The 14,329-nt window shown below is 43.0% G+C and overlaps 1 long non-coding RNA gene across 1 annotated transcript in view; it reads left to right on the top strand.

Annotated features, from left to right (window-relative positions):
- The first annotated feature begins 636 nt into the window (after window positions 1–636).
- Window positions 637–14,329, top strand: part of LOC134472425 (uncharacterized) — a 38,750-nt gene continuing 25,057 nt past the window's right edge. The window contains exon 1 of the long non-coding RNA XR_010042234.1: window positions 637–1,118. This is a non-coding gene — a long non-coding RNA (uncharacterized LOC134472425). The remainder of the gene's footprint in view (window positions 1,119–14,329) is intronic.

Genomic DNA, 14,329 nt, shown 5'->3' with positions numbered 1-14,329 from the left:
TTTTAGAGTGGGAATGTTTACCCTTTGGCATTCTATATCGGTTTGTTTCTTTTTGGTTTTTACATGGGGTCACAAGTAAGAGTTTAGAAGAGACACAGGACACAGACTTTTCAGTAATGCTAGAACTGTTAAGTTTTTGGCAACTCTTAGAGGTGGATACAAAGAGATTGACATGAGTCTTTTGGCGATTGGAATTGAATGTTATATTTTATATCTGGATGTCTCCTCTAAACTTCAGGTGTTCAGGGTGCATATCTTAGAAGGTGCGTGGGCTTTGGGGGACATTATAGCTGAATTGCTGTAATGAGGTAGGGTCTGAATCTACCTGAAGAGGCAGGTCACTGCATACCTGACCTGCTCTGTACATTTCCTTTCTGTCTCCTGGACCTTTCACTGTACTCCGGCCACTGGTGCATAAGCAGATTTCCTCCACATCTGGCACTTCCAGCCTGCTTCCAGCCATCTAAGGATAGAATCTCTGCAAACAGTGAGCCAAAATAAACCTCTCCTTGTTTATGGTGCAGACATCAGTTATTGTGTCTCAGGGACAAGGAAAGTGATTGCTGTTACAGCCTGCGATAGCCTGTCTTCTTAGCTATTTGTGCAACTAACTTAGTTTCAGCCAGCCTCCAGCAGTATTTTTCCTGGCTCTGTGCCTCTGTACATGTTTTATTGTTTCCATGACCTTTCTTTCTCATATTTATTTTGTTTTTCAAATTCTATGTTTCTATGAAACTGCTGAAAATCCTTTTATCCTTAAGAAGATTCTAAGCTTCATCCATAAGAAGAAAGCACACTGTCATTGCTGCTGTGAGATTCTTGACACATATTTAGCCCTACCCATCATTTACTTTACCTTGCAGTTCAGATTTCCCATCTGGGAAACAGGAGGGAAGAAGCTGCATTCACTGAGCCACCTGTCAGAGCCTAGCAACCAGCCTTGTCTGTGACCCTCAGTCCAGGGTGGCATCCAAACCCATTCACTCTCCACTGTGATTTTCCATACATTACAGAAAGTTCTCCTGGGAGGACTCTTGATCCTGGTGCCCTTGTGATGTTGTGCAGTGCCCAGTGCTATTCCACACCCAGGGCGGGAGGTCAAGACAGTTCCACTGCTGGTAAGTATTGGTTTTCAATATTGGCAGTGTGACTGCAGCCTGATAGAGAGGCCTCCCAGCAAGCAAAGGTCTTTTCATCTATAACAGAAGAGGGTGAAGGCAGAGACAGTGGTTGCAGTCAAGTCACGGTCCTCCAGTTGGCTGATTGTGACACAGTTACTCTCAATTCTGCCTGACTGAGAGGCGCTAAGAGAGCTTTTGAAATCTACCAAAGCTCAGGATCCATCTAAGGCAAAATGAATCAGAATCTCTGCTGTTAGAACAGCACATTCAGCAGCGTCTTGATTGATTCCCACTTGTGTTCTGGGTTGAGAACCATTGCTGAGTCCAAAGAGATATCAGATTTGATGATCCTGGCAATCAGAGGAAGATATGAATTGGAAGGTGCTGCTCAGAAGACTTGAAGGTGTGAGATTTACATAGCTGCAACAGCCAGGTGATTCTGAGGGCCTCAAGGATTTCAGTGGTGGCTTTCATTTGTGGTTGATACTAAGTTAAATTTTTGAATTTGCACTAGCCCACATGTAGGGATCCTGATTTCTGTGTTCTGTGGTGAGACATAGTATAGAGTTTTGCTTGTCTGTTTGACACTGTCTTTGTGTGTTTGTTTATTCCAGGGCTGAAAATAAAGCCCAGACATTTTATATGCTGAGTATGAGATCTTCCTCTGACCTGTACCCATTGTGCACCATTTTTGTAAGTCCCCAGTATATTCATCAGTGTATGCATAATTGAGAAACAAAATAGGAGGAAGAAAACTAAAAATGTACAGACAGAATGAGGTATTTCTTCAGATATCCTCTGCCAGGTGAATGTGTATTCACAATGCAATTAAAGAAGAAGGTCCTAGTTATTCATGAAATATCTGTTTTGAATTACAATACAGAAAGATTTGAGCTTGTTTTGAAAATGGTACCAGTTTCATGGACCTCCCAGTACTGAAATTCAGCTGAAGTTAACAAAAAGCACTGTCATATACACCTTCTAAGTTTTCTGTCATTTAAAGATGGAGCCAGGCCTCAGTGTCCTCATAGCCTTGTTCCTAATGTGTGACCTGGGGACGCGATTAGAGTACTGTGTTGCTTTTTGCAGGATTCAAGGATCTGGTTGGAACTCAGTGAAGGACTCAGTCCTATGAGAAGTGTTCTTGCAATGTAGATGAAACTCACTTCTGCAAGATGTGAATCTGCAGCTGTCTTTAAGAGCAGCTTTTTCTTCATTCAAAATCTTATGCTTTAGGTGATATTCTTTATTTTGTTGAGCAGGTTTAGATTCACAGTGAAACTGAGCAGAGATAGCACTCTCTCATTGGTTTTCTTCACCTGTGTGCACAGTATCCCAGACTGTGAACACTGCCTCAGAGCCTGTATTCACACTTGGTCACCACACAGACTCCACAGTCTACCTGAGGGTTCCTTTTGGCTGTGGTGGAGGGTTGATTAGTTTACAGTCTTGGGTCTTTCATTGATCAAGAACAGTTAGTACATACATACTGCTGTGAAACATCCTCAATAATTATCGCCACCATCCCTGCATCTTCTGCATCTTGTAGAACTTATCAACCATGACTCTCCTTGCCCTCTTCCCCATCCCCGACCACCCCCATTTTCCTTTCTGCATCTACAAGTGTAACTGCTCTGGGGACCTCATAGAGCTGCATGCATGAGATGTTTGATCTGATGAGACCATTTAGCTGGACTTAGCATGATGTCCTCAGGGTTTATCTGTGCTGTACAGTGGTGTCTGAATGTCTTCCTTCTTTGAGCTCCAGTAGACTGCTCTATCAGTTGACCACATTATGCTTATCCATTTATCTATGAGTGGGCATTTAGCTTGCTTCTCCTACAGTTTTATTTTCCTTTAGCCATTCATTGTCTTTTTTTCTTTCAGAAATACCTATAGGAACATAGGCTCCTGAGTACAGGCAGACATATTCAATAATCAGATGGTTATTTAGCATGTGGTTTGACAGTGACGATTGCTTTTGTTTTAGCTGTTTCCCAGACAGGAGTTTTGTCAACAGAGACAGAGAGAAAAGATGAGGGGTATCAGGGATATTCTGTAGTTTGTTATGTTCTTAACCCTGTTCACGGTTCACTTTAAACTCAGGTGCCCAAGTGTTCTACAGATGTTTCCTTCTGTGTCTGTGGATGCCCTCGGGTTGGTAGAGCACATATATATGTAGCTGCATCCAGATAACTCATATGACTCCCATCTGCAAAATCCATCTGATGTCCTCCTATCACTCACCCTGGCTTGTCATTCTGTATAGGGATATAAAATGTGTTTGTTTCATTTTGGTTTGCTTTTATGGAGTTGAGGATGAACTCAGAACTCATACTTGCTAGACGTTTGCTCTACCAACAAGCTAGAACTTGTTTCTCAAGAGGAGCATCTTTTCTAATAAAATTTTTGGTGTGAAGTAGCCTATTCCAGCCTTTCTTTTGATTTTGATTGTAAGCAAGAGCCTCAGAGAATTTTATGTCAACTTTAGGCAGCAAGTGATTATGTATCTTGAGGAGAATATCAGAGAGCGTTCTGGAAATTTCTGTCCACAGTGATTGAGAAACCTCATGGGATTCAGGAGGAGAATACCACAACCAGCCAGAGAGAGGTGTTTGGAGCAGCCTTTCATGCACTGCAGTGGCTGACCAGTGCCTGTTACAAGTGCTTCTTGGATTGTGGCTCTTCCAATTTGAACTCTTCTTTGCAGCAAGCAGCAGTAGACTCTGAAGTATGGTTGCTTTTTGACCATGGTCAGGGCTGGTAAGCAACTTCTCTTACAAGAAAGTGCCCTGAATAGTGGCTAACCTGTCCTCTACTGGTAAGTGCTGGGTCATCCTAACAAATCCATAAGATACTCCTTTATTGTTATGATTTGTGTCTGGATGTCCCTGAAAAGCCTCATACAGACATGAGAGGGGTGGGGTTTTCAGAGTCAACTGAATCTAGAATTTGTGATTGATTTATGGTCCAATGATGAGATTCAGGGTGTGATTGCTATACTTGCCATATTGTGTCCGTCTGTTTGTTGTCTCTTCTCTTCTTTTCTCTTCTCTTCTCTCCTCTCCTCTCCTCTCCTCTCCTCTCCTCTCCTCTCCTCTCCTCTCCTCTCCTCCTCTCTTCTTTTCCTCTTTTTCTCTTTCTCCCTCTCTTGTTTTTCTGTTTCCTACCACCATGAACTCTTGCCCCTCTGCTATGAGTCACGCTGCCTTGGAGCCAGCTGATATGGACTGAAATTTCAACAAACCTTGAGTTAAATAAAATTTTTCTCCCTTTGGGAATTGAGTATTTTGTCTCAGTAACAAGATAAAAGTAACTAAGACATCTCTTTCCTGGGACTCAGAGAAGTGAGCTGGGTCCTTTTGCAGTGAAGTTGGAGAAGCTTCAGTACTGGAGTTACAGTGACCTGAGTATGAATCTCCTATTCCTCCTGTCATATTGTGAGTCCCTGGGAGGGTTTTCAGTTTCTCTCAGCCTCATTGTTCTCACGGTAAACAGGATTATCAGGTAGATACGAGATGTGTGTGAGATACTGCAAGTTCACTCATCACCTACTATGGATACTTCTCTTGATCTGGTCTGTGAGCCCCAGCCTTGGACAGTAATTGGCACATGGTCAGGTGATCAGGTTCTCCTTGCTTCCCCTTTTCCATGAAGCCTTTCCAATTTTGATGCTACCTACTTGTCCCTACTGTGAGAACCTGCTACTGCTCCCCAGGAAAAGACTCAACTCCTACATCAGTTTTCTCTTAATCTTTCATTTTTATTTTGTGTATAGTTAACATAGTTAAAGTTTTTTTCAGTCTCTGGGAAAGTATTTGGACCCATGACACCACTGCAAGACCCTTCCTAGATGCCTAAGTGATCAGTGTCCTGAGTAGGGCAGGGAGATGTTCTGTCTTCTATGCTCAGGCCCAGCCTTCAGTACCCTACTGCCAGACTCTGGTGAGAGAGGCAAGGGCCACGGTCCTCCATCTTCAGCTCTTGGTGTTGAGCTTGTGGTGACTGTGACATCCCCTCTCATTCTTTTTCAGCTTTTCACCCTACCTTGCTAGGTCATGATGGAAGCACAGTTGCATTCAGTGAGGGACTCTGTGTTCTACAACTTGGTCCTGCACACAGATGGCAGAGTTGTGCATGTTCATTTCTGACTGAAAACATGTATATGTTTGTGTCTCATAATAATCATTACTTTGTTGCATAATTATTTTTCTATTTAAGTTAACACATGTTAACTATAATTTTCAATTTAAAAATTTGCAGGTTTAAAATTCACTAGCATTTGGCATGTCTATATTACTGTTTAAACATCACCTTTGTTTCTAATACTTTTTATAGAAAACTTTTATAGTGTTTTTGTGGTGCTTTTACTTGAAATCAGGTTTGCTCCATGCTGGCCTTGAATGTTTTCAGTTCTTCCTCAGCCTCCTGAGTTGCTGGGATTATAGGTCTCTATGATAAATCCATTATAAACAATTTATAATGACCCAAAATGAAAAAGTGAGTACTTTAAGCTATAATTAAGATACCCTTCCTGTTCCCTGAGAATCTTCTGCTCCACCATCTGTCTTGTAGATTTTCTTTCTTCTAGAGGCTTCAGGTCACGGGGGCCGCAACCGTACTTCTCCACTTCCCTGCTCTGCAGACTCATTTCTCTCTGGAGCTGCTGGTGGTTCAGCTCCATTGCTGCCTGTTACAGCTTCTTTCCTCCCCAACACAGCTGCAGGCCAGAATGGACCCAGTCCATACTTGGTTTCTTCAGTGCTATATGGAGGGACTTTGGGAGGGACTTTCGTTTTTAGTGAGTAACCCTGTGAGGAGCACAACTGTGTCTCTGTGTATTTTCCTTTCTTGGGGTTCCATACTAGTTATAGCATTAGGGGGCATTCTGGAAATGTGGTTTAACCTGGAGGATCCCTTGGAGCCTTTTTCCTATGGGACTTCAACATTTCGGTTTCTGCAAACAACCACTTTTGAATTTTAAAAGACTTAAGATGACATTTTGGTATATGTGGGAAGAAACAAATATTCTTATAAAATGATTCGAAAGTATTCCAAACAAACCTTATTCATAGTTCAATAGCAAGAATTCTCAATATTTTACCATACATTCCTTTTCTTTTATGCACTCTTTATCATAGTGGATATCAAACTTTTTATTGTCCTTTTGTCATCTGACTTGTCAAATTGATGTTTCAGCATCGTTACTCTTTTTCCATAAGAATATCCAGAATATTTTGTGGTGCCGCAGTCTTAGAGCTCATAGAACAACTGTAAAATTTGCTTCCATTCACAGGATGCCTCCCACAGGGGTCTTTTTGTGTCCATTCCCCTGGGTCAGTGCCCAGAACTCTGGTCACCATGCGCACACATCTGTCCTCCCCTTCAGTGCATCAGCAAGGGCTGCAGGTGCCAATGTCCAGGGGCACTCAGTGAGCACTGAGGAGCCACACTGCATTAGGAAGGCTCGGAAGAGAATCCCAGTGTCTTCTTTTGTTAAGCTGAAGTCCAGCATCACCTGGGAAAGGCCACATGGTCCCAAGGGGACACAGGCTGGCTGCATCTTTCCTCATTCAGCAGTTTAAACCTAGAGCCATGGGACAAGTTTCAAAGTTTTAAGAGCACTAAGCTGTTCACATCCCTGAGAGCACAGTGGATTTTCCTGGGACAGTGATCTCGCTGGGATCTGTGACCCTGGCCAGGGCTGTCTCCTTGCTAGGTGATGGTGCTAGGTCCTCTGGTGATAGACACACATGCTGGGAGGGTTAGCATTTCCCTCTCTGTTTCCAGCAGCAGCCATGCAGGCCACTTCCAGAGCAATGCAGGGCAGAAGGCCTGGGCTAGAATAGGCTTCCTGGTCTAGTGTGTGATCGACCTGTCCTGGGCTTGTCAGAAAGGCTTTTTGCCTTCTCCGCATGGAGGGGGTGTGTATTACTCATGTGAGGGCTGATCCATGTGACTGTACCATTGAACACCGGGTCTCTGGGAAACCACCGGGGGCTACCAACCAAGGCGCACCATGGATCGTTAGGGGCTCAGTGACCTCCCACAGTGTGAATTGTTTGTGCACAGAGCTGGTGTGGACAGCAGGGCAAGATGGCCAGTGTCCTTTGCTTCTAACAAGCCTTGGTCTTCTCTCCATGAGAGATATGGTAAGCCTGAGGTCTTGACACAAGGAAGTGAAGTTAACATGAATCACTTCAAAACCTGTTCCCACAGCATGGTGGATCTTTAGTACCCAGGAAAACCCTGCACTGCCTGTGCCCATGCCTGCACAATGTTACGTTTTCCCCTGGGCCAAGTGACCTCCTCCTCAGTCCTCTAGTAATCATGTTTATGAGTCCTACCTAGAAGTAAAGTCATTCACACATAAATGTGTGATCTTAAAATTGCTGTTGGAAAGCAAATGTAGTAAAATTAATATGGTACTGGAATCAAAACAGAGCCGAAGATCAATGGAATAGATTAGAAGGTGCAACCACAACTAAAAACACACTCAACCACCTTATCTTTGATAAAGGGGTCAAACATATTCACTGGAAGAATGATAGTCTCTTTAATAAATGGTGTTGGAAAAACTGGCTCTCCATACACCAAAAACTAAAACTAGACCCATGCCTATCACCATGTACTAAATTAAAATCTAAATAAAGATCTGAATATTAATACAGAAACACTAAATCTATTGGAAGACAAATTGGGTAAAAACCTTGAAGACATATGGGTATATAGAGAAATCATGAACAGGATTCAAACCACACAGGAAATACTTCCCAGAATCAATAACTGGGATCACCTCTTATTAAAAAGTTTTTGCAAGTCAAAAGAAATCTCCAGCATATTGAAACAAAAACCCACAAACTGGGAAAGAATCTTAATGAACTGTCTCTCAGACAAAGGACTTCTATATAAAACAAAAAGAATTAAAAAAATCAGACCCCCAAAATTCAAAGATCCAATCCAAAAATGGGCATCTGAGATGAATACACAATTCTCAGATGAAGAAGTACAATTCACGATGAAGAAATACAAATGGCAAATACATACATGAAAAAATGTTCATCATCATTACTCATTAGAGAAATGCACATTAATACTACACTGATATTCCATCTCACTCCTGAAAGAATGGCCAGAATCAAGAAAACCAACAACAAATGCTGGAGAGGCTGTGGGGAAAAAGGAACTCTCCTGCACTGTTGGTAAGAGTGTAGACTGGTGCAACCATTGTGGAGGTCAGTCTGGAGATGTCTCAAAAAGCTGGGATTGGAAGTCCCATGTGTTCCAGCTATTCCACTTCTAGGCATATTCCCAGAAGAACTGAAAGCATCATACCACAGTGATACATGCGCACCTATGTTATAGCAGCACAATTTGTAATCGCCAGATCTTGGAAACAACCCAAGTGTCCATCAACAGAGGAATGGATAAAAAGTTGTGGTATTTTTATACAATGGATTACTACTCAGCTATAAAGAAGGATCATATTGAGATATTTATAAATAAATGGGCTCAGCTGGAGACCATACTCATAAGCGAAATATATTAAACTCACATATATAAATACTGAATAGTTTTCCTAGTGTGAGAAATGATAAGAATACATAAAAGCATGTGGTAATCATGATTTCCTATTATATTGTTTTGAAGCCTTATAATGTTTTCATTCATTAAGTGGAATGGTTTTATTCTGGGTTGTCTGTGATGTTATGAACAGTTATTTTGAAGAAAACAAGACATTATAATAGCTAGTGCTGATTTAATATCAGCTTTTGTCTTTTTCCTTTTTATCGGTACCAGGGATCGAACTCACAACTCCCTGCTTGCAAGGCAGGTGCTTATGCCACTGAGCTAAATGCCCAGCCTCTAATATCAGCTTGTTTTGAAGCCCCATCAAACTGTTGTTCTTCTGTCTCCATTGGTTTTATCATGTTGTACCTTATTGTATTTTATTATATGTGATAGTGTAAACAAAATATTTTATAGTCAAGGAGATAATATAGAAACTGTTGTTCGTTTTCTGTTAGTTGGTTCTAAATACCCTGTAATACTTTTACCCTCTTGAATGATTTTACACTGTCTTGTTATATTTGATAGTTTACAAAGTTATACTCAAATATTTCAAGGAGAGAAACATTATGGTAACTACTGTTATTTTGAGTTATTCTGTGGTGAAACACTATGTTGCTTAAATTGTTCTGTTCTGACCTGTGTTGTTATGTCCTCTTTCATCTTAATCTCTCCCTTTATATATATGTATTTTTTAAAATAAAAAATAAATTTGCTAATGATGTTTGTAGGTTTGAAAGCTGATTTCTAAGCACACATGTATTTAAAGGAGTAGACAGACATAAACACAATGGAACATTGCAGCATGTGTCCTGCACTGCAGTGATGCGTCCCTCCCCAGGGACCAGTGGGAACCTCTGGTTCTCTCACCCAAGACTGTTCAGCTGCTTCTTCCCTGAGACTGGGTGGATGAAGTAGAAAAGTCTTCCAGATGACCCCTTCGTAGTTTCCAGTTCTCATGTTCCCACCTCTTTTCACTAGTTCAGGGAGTGTCCTGGCTGCTGTGTCCCCACATCCATCTGTGATTGCCTGAGGTCACAGCAGAACAGTTAGGACAGGCTGAAGCAGGTTAGCCCCTCAGGGAACTGAGCCCAGGCCTCTGGATGTGCGAATCCTAACCTGGGTGCAGGGCTCTCTGTATCTTTTGCTGTGTGAAGATCTGCAGCACGTCGTGATTTCAAATGTGGCAGCTACGCATCTGCTGGGCTGGAAAATGTACTGGTTGGTGGCACCTACAATTAGTGCCTGTTCTGTCTCCACAGTTTGCTGGCCTATATAGCAATGATCTGTGTAACATCTCATAGAAACAAGAAAATTGCGCCCTTTTAATCACCTAGTACTTATATCATCTAGCCACTGATGTATCATGAGTAATAATTGCAAGATACCCCTTGTCGGGTTTGCAGTTGGACACAATTTAAAATTGTACTTAGTCTCCAAGTAAAACAACTTTATAACTCCCTAATACGATACTACTATCCTCTGTACAAAAGAAAAAAGAGCTAATAATCTTCCCTGAGTTGAAGCTGATGTTTTGAGTCATATCTTCTCTTTTCCTAATATTTCATAAGTTCAATATAATGTAGATTTAACAATGTGTATGTATTGATATTACCTCACTCAATGTTTTCCTGTGGTATAAAAATACCAACAAAGAAAGAAAAGATTTCTTTAGTCTCTGTGCATATACATACAAACGTTTTAACAAAAAGAAAGAAATGTTCATGACAATTCTAATTTTCATTTTTGTAACAGGTTCTGGTCTTCTGTTAGCCATTGTACTTTTTTTCCGTGGCCTTCAGTAAGTGCCTCATTGACGCTTAATTCTTTACCAGATAAAGTGATCTATAATTTAGTCTGAAAGTTTTGGGGCTATTTTCATTTTGGTCTGGGTGTAGGTGATGTCGTTTCCCTGACTTTATTAAATAGCAGACCAATGCTAGAAGAGATTCAAATGGACCATCCATACTCCAAACATATGCTTCTTTACTTCCATTGTACAGGTTTTGTGGAAGCAAGGAAGCATGCTTATGCTACAAAATGTAACTCCTTTCTCATCCTTTGACTCGTGGATGAGACCCTGAAAAATGGCCAGGGAAGTCTTAGGCACTAGTTCAAGGGAATCATTGTGGTGCTGTGTGGGGGAAGATTTCCTCATCTGGAACACAGACTGAGAGGCCTTGAGAGCATACGGTCATGTGAGAAAGGAGCAAAACTTGTCAGTGGTCACTAGGGACAGTAGTGAAAGTTACCACATCAATTTCTATCCCTTGATTCCTGAACCCGTGAATCTCAGTGGCAGGATAGCAAACAGCACACATGGGATGCGAATTCAGAGAATGTACAGCCTCCCGGAGAACTTTTTCCCAGTTCTGCTTGGTGTTCCCATCTAGCTGGCACTGTAACTGGATCTTCAAAAGGCACTGGACAGTTCTAACAATCCAGGTACTTTTGGCTGATAGGGATGCGGATGACCAGTGCATTTCATGGGTATGAGCTGATGGTGGGAAAGGCTTTCAGGAAGTCCACAGCTGGTGGACTAAACTTTGGGCTAAGGAGTTATGCGAAAGGGAAGCAAATCCATACCCAGAACAAGTGTCTATTCCAGGAAAAACAGAAGTTAGGGTAGCTCACTAGACATTCACTGGCGTGCACTTGTGTTGGAAAGCGAAAAACTGCAGTTCGGTGTGCGCAAGCAACCTCTGCAAAAGATATGCCTGGTTAGGCAGGATGGAGCGTGTGAAAAAGCATGAGACATCCTCTTTCTTTGCTTTTATTCCAAGCGTTGTGCCATTAAAGATGGAAAACCTACCACAGCATAAACAGTTACCACAAAGGCACAGGCTTACCCCCAAAGAGAGCTGACATATGTTGGTCTCAGTGTTGGTCATTGCTGCTTTAGCCTGGGCATTGGCTGTGGCCAGCTCAGTACTAATGAGTGGACATCCATGAAACCGAGCCCACACATAACCCGCATTCCTGCCACCAGAGTATAAGTGCTGCAGAAGTGGACACTCTTCATCACCACGGAACATTTGCTCATGAGCCCACTGTGCCCTGGCAGAGCAGCTGAGGGGATAGATTGGCTGAGATCCACAGACTGGGCATCTTATCTACTTGATTACTGAAGTCATTTCAGGTGTGTTTTTGTGGATTTAGTGGTGACAACAGATTGGCATGGGAAATACTTTGTGTTTTTTTTGACCAAGGGGTCACAACTCACATATGTATTTTCCCTACAATTTCTAGCAAGTGCTAGGACCATGGTAGTGTTTCATGGCTCCAAGAAGAGAGCAGCCCTCCCAGAAGGAAGACAGTCTTAGCACAAAGGGTTCTAGGTTCAGATGCTCAGGAAATGACAGTAGACATAGCCTGTGAGAAGAAAGGAGGTGTGGAGAAGCAGGAGAAAAGGGGAGCATCCCAGAGGCCACCAAAACCCCCAGAAGGAGTCAATGATTATCACCTCTTCAGACAGAAGCAACACTGTGTCTGCACTTAATGCTCCAGTCTTCCAGCTCCTCTCCAGGTCAGTTTCAGAGTCTGCAAGGAAACTTTTCTGGATCTTAGAGACCAAAGCTCATCCCTGTTAACCAGGGAGAGAGACTGAAACTCCAAGAGCCTGCAGAGAGTACTCAGGCATCTGCAGAGCAAGTTTGAACAAAGAGGGTCAGAATGTGGAAATAAAGCCTTTGTCAGTTGTTTTGTCAGGGTTTTTTGATCTAAATCCATCAGGTAAACACAGCTGCACTAAGCCCTGAGAAAGCAGGCACCTGACCTCTCTGTCACTGCTAGATCTCAGGCACAGGGTCCTCCTTGCTGTGACACTCAGCACTGGTTTGCAGGGAGCACAAGCTCTCCACCACAGACACAGTAGAGCAGATGCGAGTTGTCAGTGTTTTCAATCACCCCACATGGGCAGTCTGTGTGTACCAGTAAATAACTGAAACACTGCACACAGTCGGGGGACCCTTCAGCCCTAGCCCTGACATCAGTACCCTGTGGGGCTGCGGGTGTCCTATGGGAACTTATTCAGCCTGTCCTGCCCTGTCCCGCTCTGACCTGGGGCAAATGCACAGGAAAGGGTGCACGGAGCCGACAGGACCCTCCCTGATGGAGTGCTCGGGGTGAACATGAACTCTGCAAACTGAAAACTGGATCTAACTTCATCTCAATGACACTTGTTTTAGCTTTGTCTACCAGTTCTCACTGAGGACATAGAAGGCAGAAGTTTGATGTGTGAGAAGTGGCAGGTGCCACAGTGCCCCCCGGTGGAGGGATGCATGAGGACATGCATACCTTTCACTTGTATCTATTTTGTTTCCTTCTTTCAGCATCTGTATGGTTTATAATGCACTTAAATGACTGCAAACGTAAATGGCAAATTTAAAGAGCATGTGTTCAAGTATTTGATGGGACATTATTTACGCTAGAGGGGATTGTGCAGTCACAGGCTATTGGAGGAGGAGGGAGAGGGAAGGAAGGAGGACAAGGGAGGACCAGCCCCAGTGCACATGAGAGCTTCTGATGGCCCAGTCCTGTCCTGGGCTTCCCTATGGTGCAGGCGATGCTCTGAGAGAGAAAGTAGATTAGAGAAAACCAGGAGTGGGCTGGGGGCGGAGGAGATGAAAAATTAATGCTAGAGGGCACATGGGTTTGCTTTGATATCATCAGAAACTTTTGAAACAGGTTGAATTGAGGCAGAACAATCAGAAGTTCACGGCCTGCATGCATGAGGCACCTGGTGCAATCCAAAACACAGGGGGAAAACTATTGTAAAATATTGGAAATATAGCTGACAGTTTCAGAATATTGTGAATGTATTCAATGCCATTTCACTGTACAATTTTAAAGGGTTATAGTTGAAAATGTTATATAATATGCACTATACACCAAAAGTAAAAATAATGTGGTGGTTTTTGAAGGACACAGAATCTTCTGTGAGTTCTTAGTAGGAAATGAGCATGCATAACTCTGGCAGGCAGGTGAAGGACCAAATTGCTGTGACTCAGAGCCCATGACAGGAGGCAGCTTTAATTCCACCCAGACCAGCATAGGAGAGGAAACAGCTGCGAGAGAGGAGAGGCCAGCACAAACATCAGGTGATCGGACCAGAGCTGGGACCTGCATGGTCTTCGTCCTCAAGCTGCTCAATGCAGTCTGGATCTGGGCCTGAGAAGAGCTGGGCTTGGGCTGTTGAGAGGCCAGGACCCCCGCCTGCCCTGCCCAGAGCACCTTGGCCTAGGCCTGTGTGAGTTAAACATCTGTAGTCCCTGCAGGGTTCCACAGTGGGAGATGTGGGTCCAAATATTATTGAACAGAAGCTCAACCAAAGCAGGGTTGTGCTATACTCAAAATTGAAAGATCAAGAGAAAATGGATGTGGTAGAAGTTGAGACAATTCCATGGTATTACAAAATGCTTGTGCCGGGGGGGAAAAATGAAGACAATTGCTCTGTGGCATTAGAGCATATGGAAAGGGAAGTGGCAGCCACAGTGTTGGGTGACAGAGGCAGAGGAGTGAGGCTAAGTTGACAGATTCTGAGCTTTAGTTGCTCAAGGTGAATGGGCTCTGGCCATGAGTGTGGAATTTTGCACTATAGTCTAACTGTAACTAATGGAACAGAGCTATGCAAGTAACAG

This window comes from Cavia porcellus, unplaced genomic scaffold (genome assembly GCF_034190915.1).
Source record: "Cavia porcellus strain 051 isolate PalLab524CR breed Dunkin Hartley unplaced genomic scaffold, mCavPor4.1 scaffold_23, whole genome shotgun sequence".
In the NCBI taxonomy this organism is placed as follows: Eukaryota; Metazoa; Chordata; class Mammalia; order Rodentia; family Caviidae; genus Cavia; species Cavia porcellus.
This window is presented reverse-complemented; position numbering and strand designations above follow the sequence as displayed.